Source organism: Armigeres subalbatus, chromosome 3, assembly GCF_024139115.2.
Source record: "Armigeres subalbatus isolate Guangzhou_Male chromosome 3, GZ_Asu_2, whole genome shotgun sequence".
Lineage (NCBI taxonomy): Eukaryota > Metazoa > Arthropoda > Insecta > Diptera > Culicidae > Armigeres > Armigeres subalbatus.
This window is the reverse complement of record NC_085141.1, coordinates 14,085,741-14,095,457: the sequence shown is the minus strand read 5'-3', so window position 1 is coordinate 14,095,457 and position 9,717 is coordinate 14,085,741. Positions and strand designations below refer to the sequence as shown.

General features: G+C 41.4%; 1 long non-coding RNA gene across 1 annotated transcript; it reads left to right on the top strand.

Moving 5' to 3' along the window:
• Positions 1 to 885, top strand: LOC134220460 (uncharacterized). Its single transcript, XR_009981911.1, has 2 exons — positions 1 to 95; positions 162 to 885. It is a non-coding gene; the product is annotated as an uncharacterized LOC134220460 (long non-coding RNA).
• The last annotated feature ends 8,832 nt before the right edge of the window (positions 886 to 9,717 follow it).

The following is a 9,717-nucleotide window of genomic DNA, read 5'->3' as shown; positions in this document are numbered from 1 at the left end:
AAGCTTTGTACCTTATTCTAAGTGGGAATTGTGTCCTTAATACTAATAGTACGGTAAAAATAGTACGGCAAAACAAACTACAAAACTATAGTACGGTTAGAGAAGTTAATTGTAAACGTAAAATAACCTAACCTAAATTATAATTGTAATGTTTCTTATAGCCTATTATACATTTATGCCGTCTAAAAACTAAGAAAACACTACTGTGAAAGTTATGTGCAAGAAAAAGGTAATTAAACTTAGTTTAGTCAGAAAGTGATAACAAAATCCTACTGTCACTTGATAGGTGTAATAATACCACTTGGCAGGTCCACGAGTGGGCCTTTTTCTTTTAATTACAAGCTACATCCACGACAGGCTCTTGGTGGCAATCCAAGAGGCCTAATCCTCACGCACGCTGATTTCAAGGTTATGTTACCTAGCTCGAGGACCTCATTCCGAGCGAAACTGCCATCCGGCATCTCCCACAAACGCCGGCAGAAGCACAGCGACAGAATACCTATTGTCTGAAGACGTGTATTGTTCAGACCGCTTTCCAAGCCATACCCGCCATCTTGAATCGGCCATTCCGCCGATGTAGCAAGCTGTCCAACATGCCGACGCTTCCCATCGCCGACAGCTCACGGCCATCATCAATCTCAACCGAAAGCGGCCCGTCGCCGCTTGTTCCCCATCATCAAGCTCACCAAGATGTCGACGTGGCCCGTCTCCGCCAGTCTCGCAGCCTTAAGCAGTGGCCACTTGCTGATCAACGGAATCACCGAGGATCCGGATCCCGAGCATGACGATGCTCCAACCACGCAAGTACCCCTATCAAGTGTGACAGTGCTAGCATAGTGTAGGACCAGAAAAGTACATTAAAATTAGCCATAAGTTAAATTGAAATTCGTGTTCGACTATTCTTGACAAGTGCGCATTCCCTGAACAATAAGGTTAAAAGTTTATTTATTGTATTTTCGCTTTTCCGGGCTTGCAAAGTAGCCATCAAGCCTCGTCCTCAGTGTGTTCCATGAAAGCTAATTTTCCTTCAGGCTTTTGAGAAGTTTCTGAGTGTTAAACTTTAAATTTATGTTCATTCAAGATAACGTCACCTCGCTGGGCAGACATTTCGTTTTCCACTGTTCCCGGCATGAATGAACGTTTCATTGAGAGAGAGAATGGACGTGAAAGGAGTGTGCCAATTCATCCGACCCTGAATAATCCACCTTGCAGTGAGAGCGAGTTAGTTTCAAAACCTCGCAGTTAATAACTGTGGAAGTGCTTAATGAACACTAAGCTGCGAGGCGGCTCTGTCCCAGTGAGGGGATGTAATGCCAATAAGAAGAAGAAGAAGAAGAAGAAGTTCATAATTCTTAAACTTCTTAATTTCATAATTCTTAAACAATTTTGTAACTATATGTACATAATTTGCAATGCTCCGCGAGATGGGTTTGGTGAACCCCTGAAGCCATGTACGCATATTGCTTCTATTAGTTTTTAATAGTGAAATCGAACATTTAATCTACTCACGTTTAGTTCCCGTTTGTGTTGTGTTCGTATCAGTAGAGCAATAAATAGTGGTAGTCCGTATTTTGCTAATAGTTCAAGAGAGACGTGGCAAGATTTAGGTTACCTAGTATATAAGGATAGTTTTTTACACCAAATATTATAGTTTTATGTAAATATTCTCACCAATCCAGCATGTAAATAGTAGGCACTAATTTAATATTCTAGTTCAGATAATTTTAAACTATTTTTAAGGCTTTTTAGGATATAATTAATACTGCGTTTTCGTTCGTCAGCTATATCAAAGATTTTCCCTGTTTTGTTTCCCTGTTTTGTCCACTCACCCGGTGACAGGCCGAAGGCCTGTCACTCCCTGTCATCCGTTCCGTCATGGCCGCGTCTTGCTTGCAGGATTGCAAGCAATATAGGACCCACAGTCATAGGTGTGCGCGCTGGCCTAATGGGGTAGGCCAACAGTTCCCCAGCAGGGTTCTATTCATGTTTGAATTGAAATGAAATCATTATGTTGCTGCAAAGATAAGTCCCGTAGTTGCAAAGTGAATTGATCCGCAGATAAAATGACGCATTCATACATCAAAACATGAAAAATGTATGAATCTCGAGACGGACGAGAACAGCTTTCCTGGAAAGCTTACCAAACTGATCAAAGCAATGGTGGATGGTGTGCAATATTGTGTCAAGATTTCGGGTGAACACTCCAGTTCGTTCGAATCGCGCCGGGACTAAGACAAGGTGATGGTCTTTCGTGCCTGTTGTTCAACATTGCGCTAGAAGGTGTCATGCGGAGAGCCGGGTGTAGCAACAGATTTTCAACAGATCCAGTCAATTTATTTGTTTCGCGGATGACATGGACATTGTTGGCCGAACAATTGCAAAGGTGACAGAACTGTATACCCACCTGAAACGTGAAGCAACAAAAGTTAGGCTGGTGGTGAATGTATCGAAAATAAATTACATGCTTGTGGGCGGAACCGAGCGCGACAGGGCCCGCGGGCAGCAGTGCTACGATTGCCGGGGATACCTCCCAAGTAACACATGCAACATCAATATATTTAAAAAAATATAAAAATGGTTATAGATGAGTTGTATAAATGTTTTACAGTAACTATGAGTTTTAAATTTGTCATGAAACTGTTTCCAATGTTTCACATTTCAATTTTATTCTCAATGTTTCAAATTCACTTGATAAAAACATTTGGTTTCAGCTAAGCGCAGTAAAAACCGATTAAAAACTCAATAAAATCATTATCAATTATTTTGATTTTTAATAAGTCACATTGAAACCTAATTACACCAAACGGATAAATTGAAACGTCAGAAAGGTTGACGGATTGTTTTCACTGGTTTACATTCGTTTACATCTATGGGAACTATTTTAAATTGAGATTTCTCCTGATAATCAACTTCCATTCTATAATATAATTGGTATATCAAATTATCCCGCATTTAGTGATATCTGAAGTACTTTTATACGCACACTATTGAGTTGAATATGCACCGAATAAGCACCGATTATTCCGGATAAAAATGGTTTTGGAAGACAATGACTATGATCTTAATGGGATAGTCTTGCCTGGATGATAGTTATTTAACATCGCTTAACATCGCAATTCTTATTTGCATCACTATCTTGGGAACAAAACAATATTCGAAAACTTCTTCTACAGTTTTCACCATAAATGAAATGTATTAAAATTATAGTAGAGAAAATTTTACTGTGATTTGTTATTGTTGCTGAAAACTCTATTATAACTGGTTTACTACCAGCTGACAATTGTGAAGTGTTATTTAGCTGTTGCTTCTGAGACTTATATAGAACACATAAAATCATTTATCAGCAGGTACGCATAGGGCTACCATATTTATGTCAATTAAGAAATTAACTACAATTAGATAAAAGAATAGCTAATGACTTTATTCATCCCATTTCTCACATGTCATATGGAGTCATATGGCATTTTGCACATTTCTTTATAGTTCACATGTATATTCAATGATTGCTTCAAACTAATCAAAATTAAAAACCTTGAATATTTTTAGAAAATATGAACATCCAATCAGCATAACAATTGTTGCCTGCGCATGATTCAGAAGGTTTTATTCCTAGTGGCTAGAAATCAAAATCGATACACTGAAGGCGGTTTTACTGTTGAGGTCGATATACGTACATGAAAAGTTACTACCAAGTGATGGAATTAAAAGTTATAATATCAACAAGTCATATGTTAGGTGATATTCTACATTATTAGAAAAGGTGTTTTGACGGTAAAACGTAATTTAGCAAAGATTTTAACAATAATCTATAAATGAGCTTAAATATTATACATTTTCGATACATTGTTAAAATTGAGATTTTATTTATAAACCCTCTAAGCAAATATATTCTAATCTATGTAAGTTTCAATAGATTAGAATATATTTGCTTCTTATATCCAGTTTATACTAACCGAAATTAACCTGCCCAAACCTGACCCTGACAATCAAGTGAATAGCGGTTCGCAAGGGTGATCAGTTCGTCAATAACTCATTTCAGCGGCTGTTTTCTGGTGAACTTTAGGTTTGATGTTTTTTTTTCTTCCACAGAATTTTATTCCGAAAAAATCGGATTATTCTTTTACAAAAATACGGTTAGTAACCCTAGATCTAATGACTGTTTCCAATATGGCTATACATTTCTAATATATTTTTTCCATTTTCAAGCAATTTTATTGCAGTTTCTATGAGGCGCTTGGAAAATTAAAGATTAAAATGGTTATGTTCACCATAAATCCAAAACCGCAATCGATTTTTTTTATATTTAGTGGTACAATGCACGTTAACATTTATTTGCGTTCGTTACCATTATGAATTAAAGCTAACATTGCATTTGTGACAGATGACCATCCAGGTTTCGAAATGATGTTTTTATGAATCACAACAGAACCATTGTTGGCAATATTGTAGACTTGTTTACTTTTCACTTATTGTTTTATATTGGTTATAAATATGCAACCGTAACAAATGAATTAAAACTTACTTAATGTTTTATATTGACTCCACCTCTTGCGCTTTTTTCGTTATAATTGGGATATATAAAAGTGACAGCATAAAAAAATGAAGCAATCAAGTTAGTTATAAATAGTTTGAGTAAACTTATGTATGATTAGGCGTGTTGCTTGGGCTTCGAGGTTTTCGAGGAATTCGTCTTCCGTGGATCTTTGCTAACGGCTGATAAGAATGTTAGTCGTGAAATACGAAGGCGCATCATCTGTCGGGCCTACTACGCTGCCGCTAACCGCAAGTCGAGCACATCTGTATATGGCGTCCATATACAGATGTGCTCGACTTACGGTTAGCGGCAGCACGTGACTCTAAAATGTAGTTTTCAGGTCGAAAACTAAAAAACACGCGTTTTTGAGGATTTTAAACCAGTGTGCTACGAGCTCCAGAAGAAACTGCGGTAAAAAAAGATTCACATCCGCACCAAATGCGTCATGTGCGAAACGCTGATAAGACCGGTAGTCCTCAACGGGCATGAAACTTGGACAATGCTCGAGGAGGACTTTCAAGCACTCTGAGTCTCTGAGTATTCGAGATACGGGTCCTTCCCTGAACAGCACACATGTTGCTTACAATTTTAATAAAATTAATAAAAAGATACAAACTAAATGAATAAAGCATTTATAAATAAAAAATATATAACTATGGCAAAAACATAATTTTATGTAAAAACCTTAGCAGCACAAGTTAGTCAAAAATGTTTGAATCTGGTCACATATAAGTTGCAGTAGCCTATGTGGAACATGTGAACATGTGCGCTAACTGAACATCTCCGGTCCAAGGAAAATAACCGAAGCCTATTAGGGAAGTGTTGTCGGGCCTTGATCTCGAGTACATGTCCCTGGTCCACCAATTTATGAAAGTTGCTGATGTAAGACTGTAATCATAGTCTGCCCATCCCCTTGTCTGTCATACCCCATTACGAATGTCTAAGGGACAAGCCAGAGTAAACGCGACGAGCGTTGTCCAGTTCATTGTCTGTCGTTAATCCCTTCTGTATGCCTTCCTCTCGATGTTGTCTCCTAAAAAAAAGTTTGTTTGTCCCGTTACAGATGTGAAACATCGCGAGGAATGACAACTTTGTGAACATCAGCATCGTAATTACTGAAGTACCCTAAAATCCTTTTCTCTCGTACTGTATTTTTGTATTCTCTAACCTTGACCAAACCGCGAGTCTTTCGGATCCCCAAAACTAACACTATGTATAAGAATCAAGAAACTTGATTTCGGCTCCGTAACGCTTCACGGCAAATGAGCCTTCCAAATAAGCGAAAGACTAAAAAAAATGTAAACAGGTTCTCGAATCTGCAAAAACAAAAACAATATGGCGATTTCGTTGGCGAGTTCTTCATAAGCAACAGGGTTGAAATAACGCTCAAAATGCATACTTTAGCTAAACATGGTATGACCTTGTTCGTAAAATCTTCCTGTACACAATTATGATAGGAGTTCGACTGATCACAGGATAACACTGACTTTCCCCTGAAGAAGACCCGAAAAGTGGTCGAAACGTTGGGATAAAATCAAAATTATCGTTTGATAACCGAGACTGCATAGCCAAAACATAGCATAATTCCGGTACTCATTATTTTATGTTATGAGAATGTAAAACGAAACAAATGTCAAAAATTACCATGTTATCAGCAAGTTGTAAGAATATAGTACGAAACATCTTCAATGATCTTCATTGAGAATCTATGACAAAACGTCGAAAGGGACAGAAGGCTGAAATGACATAAGGTCGAATGAGACAAAACGTCGAAAGGGACACTACCTTTTGTCCCAACAAAAGGTCGAAAGGGATAAAAGGTCGAAAAAGACAAATGATCGAAAGGGACAAAAGGTCAATCAAGAACAATTTGATTACAAGCAGGGTGTATTCCAAAGGAATTTGTGAAATGCACTTGGCTTCAAGCAGAAATAAGTAAGTAAGGAGTAATTTTTATGAAACAATATTATGAATATCTAAATAGTTCTATTAGAGATACAAAAGATTGTTGATTTGAGAAATGAATTGTATTGTGCCAGATTGATTCTCTCCGTTTCAGTTTTTTTTGTCTATTTCGACCTTTTGTTCCGTTCGAAGATTTCTCCTTACGACCTATTGTCTCGCTCGACGTTTTGTCTTTTTAACGTTTTGTCTTTTCGACGTTTTATTTTTCGACAATTTTTCCCTTCAACCTTTTGTCCTTTCGACCTTTTGTTCCTAACCCATTCAATGAATGCTGTATGTTTAGCAAAAACCTTTTCATATTGTTCCTCGAACATAGCATGTTTTGTACTTCATTTTCCCGACCATCGTTCAATATGGAATACGGACTGATTTTACGGCGACGACTCTTAGCGCGAAACAACGGACACGAATAGGAACATGGAACGTTTTAACCCTAGCCCAGCAGGGTAAATTGGCACAACTTGCCAATGAGGCACGCCGCATGAAGCTTGAGATCCTGGGACTGAGTGAAGTCCGTTGGCCTAACTTTGGAGAACACAGAACGCCGTCGGGACAAGTTCTGCTATACTCTGGTTTACGAGGTGAACACGCTCCCCGGCATCGCGGAGTTGGCTTCCTACTAAGCGCTCAGGCACACTCTGCGCTTATGAAGTGGGAACCTATAAGTGAAAGGATAATCGTTGCCAGATTTAGAACACGGGTCCGAAACCTTACTATAATCCAATGTTATGCGCCAACCGATGCTGCCGATCTGCAAGACAAAGAGAACTTCTACAGTCAACTCAATGCCGTCGTAGATAGAATTCCGAAGGGTGATATCAAGATCTGTTTGGGCGAATTCAATGCGAAGATCGGATCCGACAACTCGAACCATGAGCGCATTATGGGACGCCATGGTCTCGGAGAAATGAGCGAAAACGGAGAGCTGTTCGCAGAATTTTGTGGTAATAACGACATGGTGATCGGGGGATCGCTCTTCCCTCATCGACCGGTTCACAAGGTCACGTGGGTCTCCCGTGACGGCTTTACAGAAAATCAAATCGACCACATCTGTATCAGCCGAAAATGGAAACGGAGCCTTCTTGATGTACGGAATAAACGTAGTGCCGATATCGCGTCTGATCATCACCTCCTCATCGGCGAAATACGCCTGCGCATTGCGCGGATTCGTTGGCAGGAGGAAAGAGTTGGACGACGATTCAACACACGCCGACTGGAAGGTGCCACGGTGAAACGGTCCTTCGTTGAAGAACTGGAGACGCGTGCTGCAGATATTCCGGAAGGTGGCAGCGTGGAAGACCAATGGACCGCCATCAAGAATGCCTTCATCGCCACCAGCGAGAACAATCTGGGCGAACTACGCACCCAGAGAAAACAATGGATCACCGATGAGACCTGGAGGAAGATAGAGGAGCGAAGAGAAGCCAAAGCCGCGATAGAGCGATCGAAAACCAGAGGAGCCAAAGTCTTAGCCCGTCAACGATACACGGCTCTTGAGAAGGAAGTAAAACGCTCATGTCGACGGGACAAGCGAGCGTGGGCAGACTATCTGGCCGACAAAGGGAGAGAGCCGCCGCAACCGGGGACATTCGCCTCCTCTACGATATCTCACGACGCTTAAGCGGGGCGAAGATGAATGCAACGATGCCTGTGAAAGACGCGAATGATCAGTTATTGACCGACCCAACTGACCAGCTGAAACGCTGGTTCGAGCACTTCGAACAACTTTTTCAAGTGCCAACCAGGCCATCACCACCTCGGCATGATCTGCCTAGGATCCGACGTATAACACGTGTCAATACCGAAGCTCCATCACTGCTAGAGATTCAAACAGCCATCCAAAGCATGAAATCGAATAAAGCCCCAGGAGTCGATCGCATATCCGCCGAGATGCTCAAAGCTGACCCCATGACATCTGCTCAACTACTGCATCGTTTATTTCGTAATATCTGGGACACCGCCACTTTCCCGGTCGACTGGATGCAAAAAGGGTGACCTCACTGTATGCGATAACTGGCGAGGCGTTATGTTGCAGTGTACCGTTCTCAAAGTTCTATGCAAAATTATCCTAGCCCGGATTCAGGAGAAGATCGATGCGACTCTCTGGCGGCAGCAGGCCAGATTCCGTGCCGGAAGATCCTGTGTGGACCATATTGTCACGCTCCGCATCATTTTGGAGCAGGTCAACGAATTCCAAGAGTCCCTTTACTTGGTATTCATTGACTACGAAAAAGCTTTCGACCGTCTCAATCACGAGAATATGTGGGGCGCCCTGAGACGCAAGGGAGTTCCTGAGAAAATCATCGGCCTCATCGAAGCACAGTACGAGGCCTTTTCGTGTAGAGTGCTGCACAATGGGGTCCTGTCCGACCCTATCCGGGTCGTAGCTGATGTGAGGCAAGGATGTATTCTATCACCGTTATTGTTCCTCATCGTAATCGATGAGATTCTGGTAGATGCGATTGACCGTGAACCAAACCGCGGGCTGTTATGGCAGCCTATAACCATGGAGCACCTAAACGACTTCGAATTGGCGGATGACGTTGCACTACTCGCGCAACGGCGCTCTGATATGCAGAGTAAGCTCAACGACCTTGCCGATCGCTCCTCCTCGGCAGGTTTAGTCATCAACGTCAACAAAACCAAATCGTTGGATGTAAACACGGTGACTCCTTCCAGTTTCACAGTAGCCGGGCAACCAGTGGAGAATGTTGAAAGCTTCCAATATCTTGGTAGCCAAATGGCGTCAGACGGCGGTACCAAGATCGACATAGGCGCACGGATCAAGAAAGCAAGGGCTGCCTTTGCGAGTTTAAGAAATATCTGGAAAAACAGGCAGATAAGTGAACGCACCAAAATACGAATTTTCAACTCTAACGTGAAATCTGTGCTGTTATACGCTAGCGAAACATGGTGTGTATCAGTGGAGAACACTCAACGGCTGCAGGTGTTCATTAACAGATGCCTGCGGTATATAATTCGGGCCTGGTGGCCTCACAACTGGATCTCAAACAACGAGCTCCATCGTCGTTGTCACCAGAGACCGATAACAACAGAAATTCGGGATCGGAAGTGGGGCTGGGTCGGCCACACTCTACGTAGGGGCGGAAACGAAATCTGTAAGCAAGCATTAGACTGGCGGGACATCGCAGCAGAGGCAGACCCAGAGGCTCGTGGCGGAGAAGCCTCAATAAAGAAATAAAAGAAGTCGACCGAAA